The following is a 23,872-nucleotide window of genomic DNA, read 5'->3' on the forward strand; positions in this document are numbered from 1 at the left end:
TCCATTTGCAGTTATTGAAGTGGGCGGGGTCTAATCTTACCTAACAACTCTGATTGGATCAGGGGTCCAACTCGCTGTAAAAGTAACTTAAATCTACTTAAGTAAAGTACAGATACATGATATATATATACCTAACTTCAGTAACTAAGTAAATGTACTTTGTAATAACCCATCGCAAAAAAACGAGTTGTGTTGTACAACAGTCTGATTGTAGTTGCTGCTACAGTCTGTTCACTGTCAGTCTGGGCAGTTTCTATTAAGCTTTTATATTGAATGTTGTTTGACCTCTAGTGACATTGTCTGGACTGTGAAACCAGATTAGCGGAGCGGAGCAGACTGGACTCCGGCCAGTGAAGTGACACTTTGAAGTCCTACGTCAGTTTGACCCAATATTCAGTGTCCGCATGACTTCACTCGTGATTGAAATTTCATTATTCATCAAAAAAAAACTAAAAAGACTGCAGAGTCATGGATCTCTCTCGCAGACTAACAATTTGAGAAATGCAAATGTGACACCAGCAACTCAGCTTGTGCACAAGTTAGAGCTGCTCTCTCTCTCTCTCTCCGCCCCGGGCTGGACCACCCGACATTTAATTACTTTTGTCCATTAGTCCAATCAGTAAGGCTCCTGATACAGGCCAGATCTGGGAAAGTAGGAAGGGGGGGGCAGGACAGCTAGAGAACCTGCTTTTCCTCCTTGATTAACAGTGTTTGAGAGCTTGGGCCCTGGTTGCTCCTCTCGCTGCAGCTCCGCCTCCAGAGAACAAGGCAGCGATGGGTGGAAGCAAACTAAACAACTCCCATTGTTCCTGCGCTGAGCGTCTCTCTGGGCATTCAGCTTTTTTTTTTCCCTACTGTCTCCCACTCATCTCGTCCGTACTTACACGTGATTGCTTTTTACAGGCGATTTAAGCCCCACAGCTCCTCCTACTTGCTCTCTACTTGATTGTCATATTAAACCCACACAAACAATTTAAAAAAACATTCAAAGCGATGTAAGTGAAGTGAGACAGTGGCTGAAATATCTGACTTTCAATTAAAGCCAGACCACAGCCAATACTGAACATAATGTATCCCACACACTGTAGACTCGTTAAAGTCCAAACGACAGCCGTGGCCAAGGCTTTGAAAGTCTGTCTCCCTCACTCTCTCGCTCTCTCTCTCGTCCTCCTCCTCCAAAGACAACATGGCAGCTGAGCGACTCGAGTCTCAGGAGGAGTTTTGCTGGAGCAGTTGGCGTTGTCGCTGCAGCCACGACTGTCACCGACTCATTTCTTGCTGCGAGCATGAAATGTCATCTCTGCATTAGGGACGGGAATCGGCAGGGACCTCCCGATACGATACTATCACAATACTTAGGTGGCGATACAATATGTATTGCGATCTGTAAGTATTGCGATTCGATATTATGATTTCCTGGGATTTCTTTTGGTTATTTTTTTTTTTTTTAAATACTGGACCATGGAAAAATGTTGAATCATTCCTTCAAATACAACACTGTCAAATTCACTTAGAGCTTTACAAGTTTTATTTCAAATATTAACATTAACTTAATGACTGCCGGGCAGCCAATAGAGAAAATAAATAAAAATGTTCCCTATTATTGTATAGCCCCTGTCAACTGCACACAAACTGACAGATTAAGAAATGTATGCCACTTAGGCTACTTTTAAACAATAAATAAAAGGTAAATTAAATAGAATGAATAAAAGTTTACTTAAAATATAAACTTTGAAATAAACAAAAAGTAGGCTATTGTTGTTTGCATGTAGCCGATGCAAAGCTAGTGCTTGGGTGTGTTTAGATTCTTGTGCAAAAACAAGAGCTGGTCAACATGCTCTGGGGTGATGTTGCCCCCCCCATATATCCCCCCCGGTATAAACCAATAAATATGTTTTAAAAAATTTCAATTTTTTTTTTTAATTTTTAAAAAATTGATTTGGGAGGCAGCGTATCGATTTAAAATCGTCAATCACAAGAATCGCGATTTGTAACTGAATCGATTTTTTCCCCCATCCCTACTCTCCAATGAGTGGTAACCAGACATCCATGCACCAGAGAAGCTGGTCCCTGTCTGAGAGAGACGTGGTTTCACAGGCCGGACGACCTTCTGAGGCAGATGTCCTCAGGGGAAGGTGAGCTGATTGAATTCTGTGTTTGCCATCGATCCAGGCTGGAGGATTAGTCCTCCCACGACACAGCATCTGTATCTGTTCATGATCAAGTTTGACGCTAAAAGAAAATCTGTCTAAAAGCCACCGCTTCATGCTGAGACAGGACTATACTATTAAAACTGTTCAACCCAACTGGCTGCTTAGCTAATGCACCATAATATCTTATCTCTGTCTCAAGGTTATTGTTCCTTTTCCATGTCGCACGGCAGCGATGCGAAGCGTGTAACAGTTTCCCACAGTGTTAACATTCCCGGCTCCAATTTGAGGCTGACATTCTTCAGACAGCCATGATTTAATTTAGTTTCTTCAAAAACATTTGTTTGGACTTGGAGATTCACATCTCGCAGAGGGGGGGGGACCCACACCCATAACTTTGCACTGCTCCTCGCGAGAGACGGCCTCCTGCTATCGCTTGGTCCTTGTGAGAAACTAACACTTCCTACTCAATCAAGACACCCATGACTAGGGATGGGGGAAAAAATCGATTCAGTTACAGATCGCGATTCTTGTGAATGACGATTTTAAATCAATATGCTGCCTCCCAAATCGATTTTTTTTTTTTTTTAAACATATTTATTGGTTTATACGGGGGGGGGATATATGGGGGGAGCAACATCACCCAAGAGCATGTTGACCAGCTCTTGTTTTTGCATAAGAATCTAAACATATCCAAGCACTAGCTTTGCATCGCCTACATGCAAACAACAATAGCCTACTTTTTGTTTATTTCAAAGTTTATATTTTAAGTAAACTTTTATTCATTCTATTTAATTTACCTTTTATTTATTGTTTAAAAGTTGCCTAAGTGGCATACATTTCTTAATCTGTCAGTTTGTGTGCAGTTGACTGGGACTATACAATAATAGGGAACATTTTTATTTATTTTCTCTATTGGCTGCCCGGCAGTCATTAAGTTAATGTTAATATTTGAAATAAAACTGGTAAAGCTCGAAGTGAATTTGACTGTGTTGTATTTGAAGGAATGATTCAACATTTTTCCATGGTCCAGTATTTAAAAAAAAAAAAATAACCAAAAGAAATCCCAGGAAATCGTAATATCGAATCGCAATACCCACAGAAATCGCAATACATATCGTATCGCCACCTAAGTATCGTGATAGTATCGTATCGGGAGGTAGTGGAGGAGAGACAGACAGGCGGAGAATACACAGAGGACGAGCTGGTGTCTCTCCAGGTGCAGGGATGTCCAGCAGGCCATAATTACCGGGGTTGACAAGCATAACTCGGACTCTCTGCACTCTATTGCATTATATTCTACAGACAAACTCCAGCCCGATGAAGTTCTCTGTGCCGTCAGTGATACAATCACTTGGTAAATGGCCTCCAGTCATGCAGAGAAAGGCACTGGCTTATGACAACAGAGGTCCAGCTCTCCCAGGTGAGGCTTGAAGTCACAAAGAAGACAGACTCAGTGAATGGTTCTCTACGTCCCACCTTTGACATGCTGCTGAAAAAGCACAGAGGCTTTGTTTTGTGCAGCATAACTCGTTTTCTGAGTTCCACTTCAAATATGCAGAGGGTTGCTAGAGAGCACTGGCCTCCTGTTTGTCATTCATCATAAATTAAACAGTGATCTGGCTCTTTTATGCTGAAGCTGTCGGCATCAATTGGCTGCAGTTGCCGTTTTTTACAATCTTCAGCTCCTCCATGAAAATTAACTGCTCATTCCTGTGCCATTTAATCTGTTATAAAATATTTTTTATTATCAGACATTTCTGAGATAGTCCCGTGCATTCTCCAAATCGACTCTATCCAGGGCCAGCTTGAATCTCAGTGAATGCCTTACCCACATTCCTCAAGATCCCAGGCTGAAACACAACCACACTGAAATGGCAGAGCAGGAAACCACATGAAGTCTAACCATTATGGACGTGAGCCTGGCCAGTTCCGGGAACTGTGTGTACTCTGCTGGTGTACACGACTCCACCGGAGCTGCAGCGCTCCGAGGGGGGGCTGACAGAGCCGTGTCACTGAGGCTGACGGAGCCTTAGGTGGTCCCCGCTCGCCCCCCCGCAGGACTACAGGCAGGGTGGACAGTGGAGAAGAGGACTCGCTGCTTGACATCCATGATGGGTGACCTCATTAAATCTGGTTATAGTGAGAAGTCCGGATACCTCATTCTTGAGAGCTGCTTTGCTTCCTGCCCGCAGGCCTTCGTTCCTCCTTTCTCTCTTTCATCCTCCCTTCTGCATGTTCCTGTGGCGTCTACCACAGGTCAACTCTTCCACCACTTCCGCTCAAATGACTCCTATTTGATAACGAGATCTTCAATATCGATTGATGTCATTATAATCTACTGCAAATCTAATCTGGTACCAGGTTAACAGATTACTGTTTTCCTAAAACTCCTGGTGGCCCAAACTGGTTGTTTGTTTTCCCCATGCCTGCACAGTTAGTCATTCACTATGAATGCTCCTACTATCCATTGTTTCTTTAGTCTCACTCCTTGCTGCAGGCGAGGCCTGACACAGGAAACAATGGAGGGAAACAATGCTGTTCAGGCAGTTACTGTCCTAATCTAACGTATATTCTGCTCTCCTCTATTAAAAGACTTGCAAACCAAATCAGAAATGCTCTCTAAGGAAATGCTGCGCACAGCAGACACACTCAGTGTTGCAACAGAGAAACCAACCCCAAAACTGTGGAGTTCCCATAAATGGGATTTCGTAATGATGAGCAGAAACTCATGACCATGCAGTCACTTTAGTGAAAGGGTGGAGGCCTTTGTGAAACAATATGAAGAAGCAACAGATCTCGCATTTCACCTCATTATATGATCCAAACATAAACCATTTGTCCTGAGGTTCCTACAGGCATCTGAGGCCCATCTGAGAATTGACTGCAAAAATATGCATTTGATCTTAATATAGCACATTGTGCTTCAGACATTGTGAATAACGAAGCTGGTGTAATTGCAAAGATACTGATACTTTCATTTGAGCGAGGAGAAGAGAAACACAGAGGAGAAACAGGCGACTAAAAATAAAGGTGTTATATTGCACCGCAGACTTTAATACAAGGTGACTTCACCAGTTGTGGATGATATGCACGAGGAGGCAATTAGGGCATTTGTATGTGTGTCTTCTTTTCAGGCAACAATGAAAACTGACACATGGCTTCTTTGGCACACATTGCTCCCCTACACATTGAGATGTGCAGGCGTAAAGCCTCTCAGCTCTCTCCTTCTCCCTTTCCACACATCTCACAGGGTAGAAAATACGCTGTGAAATACAGACGCAGGCCGCAGACCGGACTGCAACTTAGCACCAGTGAAGGTGCCGTCATCGAAATGACCCTACCCATGTGACGGGGTGTCATGCCATACCAACCCTTACGACATTAAAAAACACATACACAGAGAGACATCAGAAATACCCGTCGCAGCTGACCCGGGGATCGAGTGTCCTGGCTCGCTCCGGGGACGGCGTGGTGGGTGGGGCTGCTGTGAGTGGCAAGGTGGGAGATTGAGACTATAGGCGTGGGTGGTGGGCGCAGCCAAGAAGGGTGGAGCAGCGTGTTATCACAGTGGTCCAGGTCTTCAGCTCAGGCTGTCAGGATTTTACAAACAAGAATCCATGCTTTAGTCTCAGTGGTTTCAGTCCCGAGTCACAGATTGGTACCAGGTTGATTACCAGACCGCCTCACTGTCACAACAGTGTTTACTAAATGAAAGGAGCGAGTGCCAGAGACATGAATAGCTCATGAAAGTATAAATGGCCCTCTAACAGCAGGCTGCATGCGTGTGGTGTATTTTTAGAGCTCCATTGCAGATGATCATCTGCATGAAACCGTAGACAAACACAAAAACCATCCTGATTCACATCTCTGGGTTCTCATTAAAAGCACACGTGACCACACCTCTCAAGAACTGTGTGCATCAAAGAAGTTTCATAAAACCGCTTCCATTAATATCCGTGCAAGAGGCAATATCTGTATCCGCCATCGAGCTGCATGCACCCTTTCCTCTACAGAGCCTTGTATTTCCAGGCGGCTCCAGGTCCTAGAAAATTGCATTCGGTTATTTTATCAGGACGAGACCCAGACTTTCATCGTGCGGCAATATCCTGCACAGGAAATCAATATGAAGGAGAGGTGAGATGTGTTAACAGAACACAGACACCAGCACAAATAATGACTTTAATATCAGCGTGTTTGCAAACAGAACATCAGATCGGCTTCTGCACAAAGTTTCCTTCCCGTTCTGAAACACAGGTGAAACATTAATACATGCGTAGCTAATTCAGCACTTGAATTATTTAGTCATTCTGCAAAGGTGAATTATTTACTACACACTTCCTACTGGAGCTTCTGTGAACGTTGGCCGAGGCCCACGAGCCAAAGCCGCTGTGTTCTCAGCATTGTTAGCGGGGGGGGGGGCTGTTTCTGCTCACGACGGCCTGTCTTCACACCAGTGGAAAAATAAACCTCTCTAAGTAAATCTGTAGCATATCACCGCCCGGAGTTGTGTTTGTGCCTCTAATCTCGAGGAAGCAGCTGAGAGTAAAACCCCCCCCCCCCCCGACACGGGCTATATATACCTCACACTCCGAGACAACTAGATAAGGTTTTATACATAACAAGAGGTCTGTGTGTAAACTCTGCAGCCACTTTGGTTGGATTGGGTAACACTCTGCTGAATCAGCTCACCCGCGACCACTTTGGGACGTTGATAAGTTGTTTGTTTTCGGGACTCCAGCTGCCAGACCTGAATCCTAGTTGTTTGCTGTAGTCGCTTCTCCTCAGCTTCTCACTGCTGAGGAGTCTCACCGAGCCGGAGAAATCCAGCAGCAGCTCCTGAAACCCACTGTTCAACACATCCACACCGAAAGAGCACGTGCATGATGAAAAAACGTGCTGAGGGCAATTAATGAAATTCAACGAGATACTGTGATACTCCACAGGCCCTGTCCCATAATCTCAGAGGCTGGGAGACGACTGTGGCAGATGTTTAAGATCTACAGGGATTTAATAAAAAACAGAGCTGTCGCAACACACCAAATGTCAAATATGCTGTATAATATCTTAGTATAATCTGCTGTTAGGGTTGAGAGAGGCAGGTGGAATAAGCCAAGAAACTGTCCACACATTACAAATTACATAAATATATTCAATTCATCGTGTCCGTCACATCATTTGTACATTTACAGAGGATGACATAGTGTCTCATAAATCTTGGAGACTTTCACAAAGGATGGAAACAGTTGTTTCTCCTTAGTAAATTTCTAAATTAGTCAAAACACATCAAAATTGTGCACAATGATTCCTCACATTATTTGCCATAATTAGAAAATCAATGAAATTAGTGTCAGACTTTCTTGCACCTTTCTTTGCCCGGCCAGGCTTTTACGCAAGGTCTTACAATATAAGGCTTAATAAAAGCCTCTGCTTTAGACAACAAGGGGGGGGGGGGGGGGGGGGTGAGCCGTCGACCTTGCGGAGCCCCGTCCGCCCGAATGTGTCGTGAGACTCGAAACAAGCACCGTATTGTCTACTGGAGGTTTGACATTCTCTCGGTAAGTAAGAGGAGAATCTCACATACAGCGTGTCCTAACAACATGTGATCCCCATCGACATAGTTTCCACCATGATATCAGCCTGAATCAAGACCACACAAAAGGCTGCATTGTACGGCCTGATGTCGACCGGGCTGAACAAGAGCAGGCTGAAGATTTCATTCCTCCATCGATGGAAATGATGCACTGAGCAAATTCTCTGCTCGGATAATGGAGTTAACTCCATTTAGTTTTCTTACTTGACGCTTTCGCTTCTATGGAATTACCTATCAGTGTTTTATATCATGACAAAGGTAAAACTGCATAACCACTAACTTATTTTTGATATCTGTAACATATTGTATGATCATTATTTAATGTATTTTAACTTTTGATATTTGTAATTAAACGTATGTTTTAAATGTTTGATATTGGTATTGTAATGTATGTTTTAAATGTTTGATATCTGTATGCATGTCTTCAATGTGGACCCCACTAAAAGTAGCTCTGTCTTAGGGTAGAGCTAATGGGGATCCTTCTAAATAAACAAAATAAACAAAAAAAAAAATGTTTTCGCAAAGACCTCACATTGGAGGTTAATGGTTGAAAACTATAACCGAGCACCAGAGGCTGTCAGGTTGGATCTAATCAATCAACAGGATTAAAAATACTTCACAAAAGGAACGCCGACGGCTCTGTCATGTCACATCCTCTGTGTGGGGACGACCACCAGCGTAGAGTGAGGTCAGATTACAGCTTATTTTACTGTGGTGCGCTCGGAGGAAGGAAGTGCGGAGCAGAGGAAGGGGAGACGTGCAAACGAAGGCAGGAAACACGCCGCAGACCGAGCGCATTCTGCGTGTCCGGTCCACACGACCACGGAAACAACAGACTCTTGCTCACATGCACAGGAACACATCCACGCGGCACACGCAAATACACACGTCCAATCTCTGGCCACAATAAAGCACACATCACCGTATGAAGGAAAAAAAAACGTTTGGCTGAGGCCCTCCGCCCACTCATCTCAGGATCCTGTGACATAGAAGCTGACACATCTCGTGAAGGCAACAGATGAAGTGAGGCTTGCCGCTGTGGGACAATGGGAATTAGCCAAATTAGCCTGGATTTTAAGCAGAGTGGAGAATGGAGGCTGTCGAGCCTTTCGTGACAGAGCTTTTCAAAGTCAACCCTTAAGTTGCAGCTTAAATTGCTTTCTAGACGCCATAATATATGAATCATGAAACTGAAATCATATTAAATTATACCATACTTTTAAATGTAGCTTCTCAAGCCATGAAGTAATCAATGAGAGGTTTAGAGGTGAACAAAATACCTGATTTAAAGAGTTTTTATGAAACGCACTAAGGCTACCTGTGGTCAAAATCAAACCCACATACGAGTTCTTAATACAATAAGTATTAATTTAAGTATTTAAATGCATTATGGATAAAAAGACAACAAACAAGAATTGTCTTTCCTCACATTGGTGCAGGTGAAGTGAGTGAGTTGGAAAACACCTCTTCTTCTATTACCGCCCTGGAGCCGTCGGCCTTTCAGGTCCACAATTACTTTCTAAAAGCAGAGTAAAGCAAACCTGTCACAACAAAGACGAGTTTATATGAGGTGATAATGTCACCTTGAACGTTGTAGACTTACTTTGCCATTCCGGGAAATACATGTGTGTTAAGTACCACTTTATTTCAACTGGATATAAATCAAATATTAAAATATTGAAACAGACGTTTCATTTATTCTTTCACAAAGATATTTTTCGTTCGACTCGAATTTCATTCAAAGCCTCTGTAGTTTTGTTTTATGTTTGACTAAACCTTCAGGGCAAAGTCTAATAAAGTCTTTCACTGTTTTAAACACCACATTTTAAACAAATGTCTAAATAACAAAAAAAAAAAATCCTGAGATGGATGCAACCTTTTTAGAAAAGGTCTTGTTGAAACAGCCCCGAGTTCAGATTAATGATTGACCACATTGATTTTCGATACTGAAGGGTTTTGATTACATGTGCATAAGCACACGTGGGAGGGTGTGTGTCTGCGAGTGTGCAGTGCAGATGTGGATCAGGCGAGAGTTAACAGCCAAGGGAAGAACGGGGAATTGCCTGAGGTTATATCAGCAGCCTTCTTTTGCAATAAAACACCTTTAGTGTCAAATATCACTGTCGCACACACACAGCGTCTGTTCGGGATCACATGTACGACTCGGTTCCTTACAAGTCAGAGGATTGAATTGTATTTTTGCAGAGGCAACATCCACAGAGTCCCTCATTATACTTCCTCTCTCGATCGGAGGGCGGGGTATTAATTTCTGTTCCACACACACACACACACACACACACACACACACACACACACACACACACACACACACACACACACACACACACACACACACACACACACACACACACACACACACACACACACACACACACACACACACACACACACACACACACACACACACACAGTAACACAACTAGGTCATTTTGAAGAAGATCGCATATTTAAATCTCTTTTATCTGTTACACTGTTAAAATTAGTCTCACAAGCAGAGAGTTGGGCATGACTTAAGGCAGATAAAAAGCTTTGACAAATATATAAGTGCTTATTCACAGCTGCAGTGTGTGCTCCAGATCTCGCTGCTGCATGCGCTGGGAAAACACACACAGATCAACCCCACACACATCGACTCCAGCCGACACCTCTGCTCCAACCATGGTGTGTAAAAAAGGAGAAGGAAATGAACAATGTGAGTTTCTCTCGTTTCCAAACAACATGGGAAATCTGTGGGTGTACCGGTTACTCACTGTCACCGTGGTGGGACACAAATGTGGGTCACGAGGCGATTTGGCAAAGGCTGTGAAGAACATCGATGGTGGACCAATGACTCTGATAAATATGAGGTGAAAGGACGGTCTCTGTGTCAGCACAAGTGAGAATCATTCATCCAGGGAGAAACATTTCTATGACAGAACATGTTACTATGTATGCTACTCTAAACACCTGCTTTGATCAAATACAAACCCTCAACAGAAACAGCAAGAAAACATTAAATGTAACTTCATCCATTTTATATAATAACCAGTGCAGTGTCTGTTCTAAAACCTGCCTGTTTGGAATGGGAATAGTTTGTTTGTGGCCTGTGGTAAAACTGGTTGCAGGTTTCTTCCTGAAACTGTAGAAGTGACCTGCAGCGATTTAGCCACAGTTTGAGAATGTGCTGTTGTCATGGGTTGATCGATGATTCCCAGCAACTTCTGCTACAGAGCTCTGGTCGCCTATTTGTTCAATTATTTTTTGAATGTAACCAAAGGGGCAACAAATTCAACACTGCCATCTCTTGGTCCCTTGTATGAAACTGATAAGGTGAACAGTTCTCAAGCAACATGCAGACAGATAGAGAGATTTCTGGAACTGGTTTAAAACCTATTTCCAAGATTTTTTATCTCCCAACCCACCATCCACTTTCATCAAAGATATGATCCTCTCAAGCTTGTGATCTATGCAGGTTACTATGGTCGAAGGGGAAGCACCCGGGGGAGCATCCAGAGCCGGAGCCTCGGTCTCAGGGAGGTGTAGAAGTGAAGATTAGGGTTGGCAGGAAGAAGGAAGAATGAAGCTGTGCAGCTGGGCCCAAAGATCTGTGGAAAACTCCCAACAAAGGCACAGGAAAACTGGGAAGGCTGGGGCAGGTCCTCTGGGACGGTCGCAGGCCCAGCGAGGGGGGGGGGGGCGCCTCCTCACTCCTGACGCGACTGAAGAAAACACAGACTCTTTGTCTTTGGAAATAAAGTCAATTTCCCCCCCCCCAAGGTTACAGGGACTTACAAATATCAAGGCTTAAAACCGGGTATGTTTCTTGTCACAGTCTTGACCTGGTAACAGAAACAGAATCTGTTCCTTCTGCCCAAAACTGGTGGACAACTCTGCATTTACTGATCTGAAGTTCTACGGTTCATCTACTCAAAAAGGGAGAAATCTCATCAGGTAATGAACCACAAACTAAACTCTGAGAAAACAAAAAAAATGTTTCATTTCATTAGCACAACTGCACGAATACAGAAGAAAACATGGCTGGAAGGTGAAATGATGAAGAGGAGGAGGAGAGGGAATCTAAAGGGTATATAAAACACTTGGCAGAGGATCAGGTCTCGCTGTGCTCATGGTTTGACGACCCAGGAGTAGATTGTCATGCAGGAGCGTCGAATGATGGGAAAATAAAACATCGGCGAGGAGACAGAGAGTCTGATTCAAACAAGATGAGAGAATCAAAATAAGAAATCACACTGTCGAGTCCCAGAGTGGGAGTACAAACCACGACAGGCTCCAGGAATAAATCACTTCTGATTTGCATTACTTTTCAAGGTTTTTTTTTGCCTCCATCTGAGTGAACATGCTTCACAACATATTGGGCTTTAAGGTTTTGATGCCTTCACTGCTGGGCGTGTTCAACTGGGCAACTGAAATGAGGCTTTACATCATTTTCCCTGGCACGGGGCGTTACGAGTCCTGTCAGCTGGCAAATGGAAAAAGGAAAGTTGGCACGAGCATGACATAGGCAGGGGCGGTAGAAAAGGAAAGTTGAGAGCGACAGGATCAGGTACTTGCTCGAGTCTAGTGCCTGGCTCCATGCCACTTCAATCAGCCTGACTGACAAACAATAAAACAAAGCCCATCAGATTAACGGAAATATGTTTGTGCAAAACGGAGGGCGCTTTCAGATATTAAAAAGAAGATGCAGCGTCAGCAGGTGTTGGTGCCTGAACAGCACAGGGGCGGTATTAAAAAAACTTAAATGGTTCAAGTTCAGTCAAAACAAAGAGGGGCATTCACACGCTGAATCAGATCCACCTCTTCTGAAACAAGAAAACAGTAAAAGACAAGTCGCAGAGGAGGCCAACACACACCCTCAGTTCTGGGAAAGCTGCTGGAGTGAGTTTGGTGCATGGTATGTGATGTTGGTGGGACTGTTGAAACTGTCCAGATATAACTGTGTGTGTGTGTGTGTGTGTGTGTGTGTGTGTGTGTGTGTGTGTGTGTGTGTGTGTGTGTGTGTGTGTGTGTGTGTGTGTGTGTGTGTAGCTCCAGTCAACTTGAGTTTAGCAGTCTGGTACACAATGAGGATTCACAGCCTCCGGGCACGACGACTGACTGTGCCAAAGATAGAGGGTCGGCGGGGGGGGGAAGTGGAGCGGCCCTGGGGGTGGTGGGGTGGTGTGGTGGGGTGGGGGGGGTGTCGGGGGGGGGCTATCCTATTTAAAACTGCACTATCATCGCCACTGCAAACGGCGCTGGGATAGTGTATCAGTCAGGGTGTTCCTGGAGCTGCTCCTCTGGCCCGACAATGATCTGAGAAGAAGTAAACAGACCTGACACTGTGCTGCCGTCGCACACTTGATTGAATATTTATTTATTTAAGCCTCGGAAGACACATTGAGGGATAAGACCCTCATTCACAATGGTGCCGAGGGTATAATAAAAAAGTTGATACATTACAAGTTAATACATTGAATAAATAGGAATGAAATAATGAAATATATATACACAGTAATACAAGGTATAAAACAATTCGTCAGTATAAAATACTATGGCCAAGTCAACTAGCAGTTACAGTCACTGCAGGAGAAGTCAGCTGTACATGAGACCAGACTCCAGAACTCCGTCAATGAAACAAAATGAGCGCAACTTTAAAGATTTTTGGACCTCATTCCAAATGTAGGGTTCCTTATAACAGAAAGCTGTCTTCCCCAAGTTGGTCTTAACACGAGGCAGATGTAATGAAAGCAGCTCTGGGAGCGGGTGTTGTGGGTATTACAATTCCAGCTGATGAGAGAGGAGAGATATAGTGGCAGTAGCCCAATGATTGTTTTGTAAATATAAATCTTCCAATGACCATCCCTTTTTATCACTACCGACACACATGTGGCTTAACAACACACAGGAACAGCAGAAACCACCGTGGATGTCTTTACAGTTACCACCGCTGCCAAGGAGGTTATGTTTTTTTTCGTCGCTGTTTTTCTGACTCTTAGCGGGTTCACGCAAAAACTACTGGAAGGATTACCATGGAATTTGGTGGAAGGGTGGATTATGCATGATTATGGATATCATCTGACAACAAATTAGCCTCCGGGGGCAACGGCCAACATTTTTGGGCTACAGCAGATATCTGGGTCATAGACTTCTTCTTCCTGTCACTGTACACTGTTTACAGTTCGACTAGTTTATTTTTATCATACGAGTCGAACGTTTCTCCACTTTTTTTCATAAAGATAAATAAATCTACAAAGCAAATTGCTGATTGCAATTCAGTCAATGAGTTTCACTTCTAATGCTCTCACAGAGTGTTTACCTGTGGGCAACCCAAGCCTTAACGTGATTGGCCAAACTCTTGTCCATCACCTACAGATTCTGAATAAGCACATATTCACTGTTTATACGGATAAGGGCCAAGGAACAACCCATTTGAGCAGATAGAAACTTTAGAGATGGTTTTAACTGGTATCTGCTTCATTGAGGAAATGATTTGTTATTAAGACACTGAAATGAACAGCACTCAGAGGAGTGTGTAACCAAGCCGAGGCCCAACAGTCCCCACAAATTCAGTCAACCTGCACCAAATTACACTGATAGATACGAGTCCCCTAAATATGCCTGATTTTTAAAATCTAGATCTAGGAATTGTTCCCAGGAAAATTGGTAACTGGTTCTTTGCTGATCCATTCCACTTTCTTCAGCCAAGTTTTGAGCTCATCCATCAAGTAGCTTTTTTGTAAAGCTGCTATTTAAGAGACAGACAAATGCAGTTGAAAACATAACCTCCTTCACGGATGTTTCACCTCGTCTATTTAAGTAGCTCTTTTCATCATTGAGGATGACCTTCCTCTAATGGACAAGCAAGGAAAAGGCTCTGAAGTAATAACAGTCATCTGCAAACACTAAAGTGCTTTTCAAGGAGCGAGACTGCGTTGACTTTTCCACAAGTTGCTGTAACACAAGCCCGTGTGAGCTTTGGAATAAAATCCCCAGTCAAGGGATTTCACACAGTCAAGACACTGCAATTGCAACATACCTGACACATACCGTATATGTCTGTCTCGAGGCACCAGGTAGCAGAAAATATTTATTGGGTTATCTGTGGACACGCCCCTCTGAGAGCTCTTCGCACTCACAGAGGAAGATCAAAGTTCAAGGAGCCCTGGCTGCTCGTCTATGAGCGCTGCCGGGCCTTCTGGGAAAGAACACACAGCATTCCCACAGCCCGGAGAATGAGCTTTGCCCTGAGGTTAACCAGCTTCAGACCCTGTGTCAGTGAGACGACAGGCGGTGGGACCAGAAACATCCTGCAACTACCAAACCCAGATGAGATGTTTTCCTCTCCGCTACAGTCTAATGGTGGCTTCAATCAAACGACAGAAAACAATTCGTAGTAACCCACATTTTCAATTCAGCAGTCACGCCTTGGGTTGCAAAGGGGCGGAACGTTTCCAGTAAATTTCTGGAAAGTTTCCGGAAATTTTCCATGGGAAGTTTAGCTTGGGAATTTTGAAAAAAAAAAAAATACGCAAATTAAACGCTGAGCAATAAAAACATCATTCAAAACTCTATTTTAAAAATGTATGGAACGTTGAGTTTCAACCCTCCACTGTGCATTCTTCCATCACATGCACAGATAACTCCCAGCATCCTTCACTCTACAGCAGGGCTATTGAGGCCTGCTGTAGAGTGAAGGACTAGTCAGGTAAGTTTCCATGATATTACTGGGGAAAATATATTAGCATGCTGATTGAGGATTGTTCATCTGTTCATCTAGACTATTTACATTCATTTATCCATCAATTGTAAAATATGTTTACAGACGATTCCAATTGTTTGGCTAACTATTTATACCTCTGGCATTGCATTAGTGTTTTTTTACAAACTTTTTTCTCATCTTATTCTACAGAACAATGCCACGTGCACTCTCTCATGTGTGGAGACATTTCACCCCATCCAATGTAGAAGGAAAGGCTGTGTACATTTGCAAATACTGTGCAAAGACCTATGTTAAGAATGACACAACGATGCAGAAGCATATAGTCAAGTGCCCAAAGTTTCCTCAGGGCTCAAATCAGCCTATGACAAAACAAAATGTTTATATTTATGTCTGTATATGACAAGGTGAATACAGTTAGTATAAATTACCCACAACATTTCCAGTTTATTCCCATTAATTCCCGTTAATTCCCGTATATTCCCGTTTATTCCCATTAATTCCCGTTAATTCCCATGGAAAGTTTCCAACTTTGAATATTCCCGGAATTTTGCAACCACGCCTCCAACTTTTCTCCGAACCTGTGCGTCAATGGTTTCTAGTAAATTGTGTGGATGCCGCTTCATGTATCGGCGTCTGGCTCATGACAAATGAACTGCTGACTGAGAGGAGGGCCGGGTGGCACGCTGGCAGACCAAGGCCTCCGAGGCTCAGAGGTAGACCTGAAATAGCCCTGCTGCTGCATTACAGCATTACATCACAGCTGACTTCACCAACATGGCTGCCGCTGCATCATGCCACCGCCGAGACGTCATGGGATGGAAACAACTGGAAGCAGCGGCTGTGAGTCACACACCCAAGCCGTCACCAAGGGGATCGGTGCAGAACCCAGTGTCCTGCAAGCAGCAGTGGGATGGTGGTCTGCACCATAGATATCATATATAAAGACTAGATGTCTCGTCTGCGTTGCCGGCCAACGGAGACGAACGTCCGCACATGGCGGCCATCTTGCTACGGGGCAACTCGCTCACCCATAACATTGTGTTGGTAGTGGTAAATAACCATAACTTGCTCAATTTTCAACAGTTTGGTTTGTTATAAACGTCAACGATGTAGATATGACACAGCATACTTATGAATAATTATGTTATTTTCTAAAAAAATTGAATAATTTATTCAGTGTCATAACTACATCTCTGACGTTTATAACAAACCAGATCGTTTAAAAATCAGTTAAAAAATTGATGGTTATTTACCCCCTAGCAAGATGGCCGCCATGTGGTGACGTCCGGCTCCGTCGAACGAGACATCTAGCCTTTATATATGATATCTATGGTCTGCACAAGCAAACACCTGACATCCTGTAGAATTCAAATGAATGCACAACAACCAATACATTGCTTTGTTGGTTTTTTTTTTGTTTCCTTCCATCACTGACAAGGCACAATGTATCATCTTACATTCCTTATGACACATGCACTGCAGAAACCAGACACACAACTTGGTTTCTGTGTTTCCACAAACACCACATTAGAAGAATGACTGCTCCTGGTCCTGACAGCTCAGTCAAAACCGTGACCGCATTCAAGTCAAACAGAGTCGGAGCTGAGCGAGCGCCTGCGGGGACGAGACCGAACATCGCCTGTGGGCTGCTTCTCCCCACCAGTCCCTCATTAAACCATACCTGACATGCCTTTTTGGAGCTAATGTCTGTTTGAGCCCAGTAGTGGGAGCAGTCGTAACCAATATATTTAGAAGGAAATCAGGCGTATTGTCTGTAAAGCAGCAGAACGAGTTGGTTAACATGCTTGACCTCTGCTGCCGTGCCCCACACGAACAACTCTTCCCTGGAGACAGGAACCGTGGCGGGTTTCTCACAGAGCAGATGTCGGCTGTGATGACAGATAGATGACAGGCTCTGACAAATCTATAATATAGCTCAATGATACTGAAAGTCATTAAGTGTTTGCTGACACTGGGTTTAAATATTTATCCTCTTCAATTGAGTAGAGCAGCACTTTTAAAAAGCCACAGAAATGTAGTTTCAATTTGAGTCAAATGTAAAAGGCTGGATTTATCCAGAGGGACTTTTAAATACAACCTAATGATTCCCTGTGCTGTAATGGTGCAGCCATAAAAAAAATAAAGTATTGTGTTTGAATATTTTGCTCATAGGAAGAATCAGTTGAGCAGAGTGAAAAGGAATAGTAAGAGTAGAGGATATGGATTTTTGGAGGTAAAATATGATGAAGCAAAGAAAAACAAAAGTCAGATGGAACCAAATATTGAGAATTTGATTTACCAAATAAACATACATGCATTCTTTAGTCTGTAAAATGAGACTTTCATATTGCTGCATATCGGCAAACAAAACAGATTCCAATGTGTCTGTTAAATTCTCATATCTGCCCATTTTTATTGACCAACAGATAAATGGATCAGGCTCCAAAGCCGATATAAGAATTGATATTCAAACTTGCCTCAGGGAAAATAATGATCAAACAGAATATGAAAAACCTTGTAGAATCACCAGATTCTCCTTAATGATGGATACCAATATATTTATATATATATATATCTACCAATAAGAAATAAGTGTCTTTCAATATTAAAGATAAAATCAAATGCATTTTAATACAGCAGCTACCATCTAAATATTTAGTTAGTTTAACACATAGTCACAACAAAGCTCTTCCTGCTCAGTAAACTTCAAGTGAACAGATTTTTTGACTCGTGACACAGATGTGTTCTGCTGACGAAACAGCCCGAGGCTATTTAGAGAAGCATGTGCTCAGCACACATGGAACAGTTCAGCCCAGTGACGCTGACAGAGGTCTGTCCAGACCCTGGAGAAAATGACCAACAATCACTGAGAGTGTACACCCGTGTTCTGGAAACAGGCAGACTTCTTCTTCCTGGAAATCTATGGCGGCCTTGTGTGTGAGGCCTGCGTCATCTCATCAGCAGAGCATCAAATCTACAGAAGAGCACAACTGTGTTCTGTGTGAGGATAAATCATCTTGAAGCGATTAGACGAGCGTGTGTGAAATATCACTGCTGATTAGGGACGGGAATCGGCAGGGAGCTCCCGATACGATACTATCACAATACTTAGGTGGCGATACGATATGTATTGCGATTCTGTAAGTATTGCGATTCGATATAACGATATCCTGGGATTTTTTTAAATACTGGACGATGGAAAAATGTTGAATCATTCCTTCAAATACAACACAGTCAAATTCACTTGGAGCTTTACCAGTTTTATTTCAAATATTAACATTAACTTAATGACTGCCGGGCAGCCAATAGAGAAAATAAATAAAAATGTGCCCTATTATTGTATAGCCCCTGTCAACTGCACACAAACTGACAGATTAAGAAATGTATGACACTTAGGCTACTTTTAAACAATAAATAAAAGGTAAATTAAATAGAATGAATAAAAGTTTACTTAAAATATAAACTTTGAAATAAACAAAAAGTAGGCTATTGTTGTTTGCATGTAGGCGATGCAAAGCTAGTGCTTGGGTATGTTTAGATTCTTGTGCAAAAACAAGAGCTGGTCAACATGCTCTGGGGGGATGTTGCTCCCCCAATATATCCCCCCGGTATAAACCAATAAATATGTTGTTTTTTAAAAGGCGATTTGGGAGGCAGCATGGCGATATAAAATCGTCATTAACAAGAATCGCGATTTGTAACTGAATCAATTTTCCCCCCCATCCCTACTGCTGATGCACAGTGTGTGTCTGTGTGACGGGTGGCGAAGAAATCAAGTGACGAACTCCAGTCACTGATTGTTGATAACTGAGCCACTGAGAGTAAAAGCCCGGCTCGTGTGAAGGCCACACCAGGAAGCACTTGGCCAGACTGACAGACAGACCTACACCATGAGTCATGCAGACAGACTACAGTGCGGCCCCCTCAGCAGCCCCCCTTACAAAACTAACACACCAGGAGGTCACCACAGGCAGGGACTGGATGGTCCACCTGCCTCAGCAGAGCAAAGCTCCTCCCACCTCCGAGCACGATGCACCCACATGAACACACACAACACACACACACATAATGGGAATACTCTCCTTGGGATCCAGTTGGAGGAGATACAGGAGATGAGCATGACTGCCACTATCACACACCGGGCCTTGCTTTATTGGTGTGGTTACATCACCCTGAGCCAAGGTCCCCCCCCCCCCCCACTCCCTGGGTGTGTGATAAGGTTTCAGGAACACTGGACACACAAACCAGGCCATGTGCTCCTGTGTCCCGTCTGCCAAAATAACTCAGCAGTTTCTAATACAGTACGGTTACGGTTTCACTGCCCAGGGTTCGTAGGAAACTGTATGCGCGTGACCTTTGACCCTGTCAACACCACTGAAGTTTAAGATGCTCTTCAAACTTCTGATGAGTCAAACCTCCAGATGTTCAGGTGGGCCCCTCCACACGTGATGGAATGAGTGCCCCCCCCCACCCCCCTTTGTGAGAAACGTGAGTCACTTTGAGTCACCGCCGTGTCGAAGCCACAACTCAGAAGAAAACAAAGATCCTGAGGAGGAAAGAACACGCTCGGTTTCCAAGGCAGTCAAAGGCTTTTCATCAATGGTCTCCATGAACTGTGTGAAACCTGCATGCATGTGGCCTTCTGTTAATCAGGACTGCTTTACATATAGTATTGAAGTTATCCTTCAAAAATGTTTACCCTCATCGATGCTGCTAAAAAACTTAAATCCCAATGATGTTTTCCTTCACTTGACATCTATTGCACTTGTGTCCGTCCTGGGAGACGGATCCTCACATGTGTCTCTCTGAGGTTTCTACGTATTTTTACCTGTTAAAAGTGTTTTTAGTAGTTTTTCCTTACTCTTGTTGAGGGTTGAGGACAGAGGATGTCACACAATGTTAAAGGCCTATGAGACGAATTGTGATTTGTGAATATGAGCTGTACAGATAAAATTTGATTGATAAATTTGAATATAGAAAGAGGAACCGTGTCACAAGCATGAAGAAGATGATGGCGAGTAGCAGGAGAAGGTTGAAGAGGGAGGAGTCGGAGGAGGACTGAGGTCATGGTGTGACATGATCTGTTACATGACTATTCAACAGTCATCTATGTGCATTCCTTCCTCCATCATCCTCCCACTGCAGGAGATAAGGGAAACACGAAGTCTGGCTCTAATTAAAGTAATTCCCCCCCAATATCAGTCGAGTTCAAGTTACATTAAAAAAAAAAAAGTAATCTATCCTTTCAGCCTGTGTCCCATTTTACAGATATTACACTCATTACCTCCAACTCAACACTTTTTAAAAAGGTGACAGGGCCTATAATTGTTGCACCCCCATTGAGACCACATGACGTCCCCTATAGGAGAACTCCACTACAATAAATGATGCTCTGCTCACTAAGTTGACTCTGGATCTGGAGGGTTCCCCCCCCATGATCCAGTCCACCGGTACACCAGCTCGTTTATCCTCCTCGGTCACGACGCGTTAACAGCGCCTTCCGTATGGGGCGACCCGCAGGAGACAGTGGAGAAATACCGATCCAACAACTCACCCTTATCACCAGCAGCTCGGACGATCCCCAGCAGGGAAACACGGGGAGTGGGAATTAAAAACAAGAAATAGATCCGGGTGAACAGATGTGTCTCCAGCGGTTTGTCACATCATCCTGACAGCGGCGCAGGAATCAAACGCGCGTCTTCGTTGTCCACCCTGCAGATGTGTAAACTGTGTGTGTCTCTCTGTGAATGTGTGTGTCTTTTAAAGCCAAGCCCGGTGCCCTGGTGGTAGGTTCCAATCCGGTCAGTCAGTCAGCAGCGCACCGGCAGCTCAGGCAGTCCGGGAGGATGTGGCCGAGCTGTGGGACCTGCCGTCCGGTTCCCTGGCTCCCCGCTGCGCACAGAGCTTTCCCACAGCGCTCCATGCATCGACCCGGGGCAAGTTTCTTGTTTTTTCCACCTCCCCTGCCGGTTGTAGCCCAATTCAGTTTTGCTGGAGAGTCTGTCAGCCCCGCCCTGGGCTGGAGACGCGAAGGCAAGCCCGTCGAGATCAGCGAACCAATCGGTGCGTCCACAGGGGGGCGCTGCTGCTCCCGGTGAGCGCCGGTGACTAAGCGATATTCGGGTCCAGACCCAGAGGGGGGTCCTGGGACAGAAACCAGGGTTCAACAAGCTCTGTGATCCAGAGTGGTCCACACACCAACGCTGATCCAGGACTTAGTCTCCACAGGGGAATTACACGTAAGGATTTGATGTTAGAAGAAAAATAATAATGATGATGTTATTTGATAGATAGATAGATAGATAGATAGATAGATAGATAGATAGATAGATAGATAGATAGATAGATAGATAGATAGATAGATAGATAGATAGATAGATAGATAGATAGATAGATAGATAGATAGATAGATAGATAGATAGATAGATAGATAGATAGATAGATAGATAGATAGATAGATAGATAGATAGATAGATAGATAGATAGATAGATAGATAGATAACTTTATTCATCCCCGAAGGGAAATTAAGTCGTCATAGCAGCCGGTATATTTGAATACAATAAAATACAATACAATAGAATAAAATAAAAAATATTGAGGTAGAAGGAATAAAAACAGAAACACAAGATAAATAGGTAGATAAGGTGCAGTGGCAAGATGATGGTAATAGTACTGATGATATGATGGCAGCAACAGTATATATAATAATAATAGTCATTTAATAATTATAACATGTACACATGTATAAATATGTGTACATAGACTTATATATACAAAGAATATACAGAGAGATTCTTAAATGGGAGGATAAACCAAAATCAACCCACGTTTTTAAAAAACATAAACACATAACAATTTGTGGAGGAATTTGTATAATGTAGATGATTTTGGAACTCCAGAGGTTAAGATCCAATTACGTAAAAAATCAGTCATCAATTGTCACTATATTCACTAATATGGGCCTTGTACATGTGTTATGTATACAGAATTGAAAAACTAACTTCACACAAAGATCATTTCAAAATAAATTGATGAATAAATGGTACATTAATGATGCAAAATGTACCATTTATGATAAATGGTACATTCCTATTCTGTGATTTTTGCAACTGAATCAAAGTTTGGAGAATATATACTTCTACATTTACATTATACATATGTGAGCCCATGCCGTACAGAAAACCATCCATTATTCATCACCTTCACATAAATCAGCCAAGCTTTGAAATCTGACAACTGCCCCTCCCGTCTGCATATTCTCATCAAACAAATTTGTGTATCGTTTCCTCGACTAACTCCTTAAACCCAAGTTTGAGATTTTCTAAAGATTAATGAGCATCAGGATCTGAAATAACCCCCAAAATAAGATATCAGTGTACCTACCTGTGTGACTGAAGCTGAAATCAATAATTGTACAATCAATAACAACAATACAAATTGTCAACAGGCCAAAGGAATATATATATATAGACACACACACAAACGGATTGCAGAAAGATTAAAATATGTCTCCACTTATGGATGAACCGTGCAATGTTGCCACATGACTCAGAGATAATCAAGACATCACATGATATCAGTGATCAGCAGGTTAACCGCACATGAACTCTGTGCTCTCACCACGTTCAGTTTCAGTGAAGTTTATACAGCTCTGCTTTGTTTACTGAGCCAAAGAGAGATAGACAGATATATAGATAGATGGATAAGTAGATAGATAGATGGATAGATAGAGCTCTTCTACTGCACCAGGTAACACACTGCTGTTGCTGCTGCTGTAGCTCCTGCTCCTGCTGTGTCTAATGAAAAGACCAAAAAGGTGCATTCCATCATAGTTTCAGTGAAAGTTCAGATGCACCTGGGAATATTCTGCAGGAGAGAGATGGATGTTAGGAAGCCGATGGTTTCTGAGGTGCTGACAAGGGGCACCATGTACACAGCTCTCCTCAGATGAGGTTTCAGGGCACAAGAGGCTCATGTTCCTGGAAAGCGTCTCCTTCGTGGTTGCTTTCATGCACTTCTCCATTAAGACACTCTCCCCCGAGCGAGGCAGCCGGCTCTTTTCTGCTATAAAACTAAAGGAAGACATAACATGGTCTCATTTTCATGCTGACAGAGCCCATGATTTGTTTTTGTGTCTAGGAACAGGGATCATAAGAGAGGCTGACTCCTTTTTTATTTAGTAGATCTAGAAAAAATATGAGCAGTACAACTTTTGCAAGTGGTGGATTCATTATTGAGATCCTTTATCAAAGGAATATAGGAGAAATCTGTTGCAGGTGTCATCCTGGTTTTACCAATCACTGCATCACCAAACTTAAATTTCCTACAGACGGGTCTCACAACAACATGGTCTTGCGAATGCTTCTCAGTGTTTCCCCTCAGCTGGAGTCTCCTCTCCCCTTGCACCC

The 23,872-nt window shown here is 43.2% G+C and overlaps 1 protein-coding gene across 1 annotated transcript in view; it reads right to left on the reverse strand.

Moving 5' to 3' along the window:
* rhbdf1a (rhomboid 5 homolog 1a (Drosophila)) overlaps window positions 1–21,375 on the reverse strand; it is a 39,568-nt gene extending 18,193 nt beyond the window's left edge. Inside the window, exon 1 of the mRNA XM_061089945.1 lies at window positions 21,018–21,375. The gene's annotated coding sequence lies outside the window, so the exon portion shown is untranslated. The remainder of the gene's footprint in view (window positions 1–21,017) is intronic.
* Window positions 21,376–23,872: the final 2,497 nt, after the last annotated feature.

This window comes from Limanda limanda, chromosome 17 (genome assembly GCF_963576545.1).
Source record: "Limanda limanda chromosome 17, fLimLim1.1, whole genome shotgun sequence".
Lineage (NCBI taxonomy): Eukaryota > Metazoa > Chordata > Actinopteri > Pleuronectiformes > Pleuronectidae > Limanda > Limanda limanda.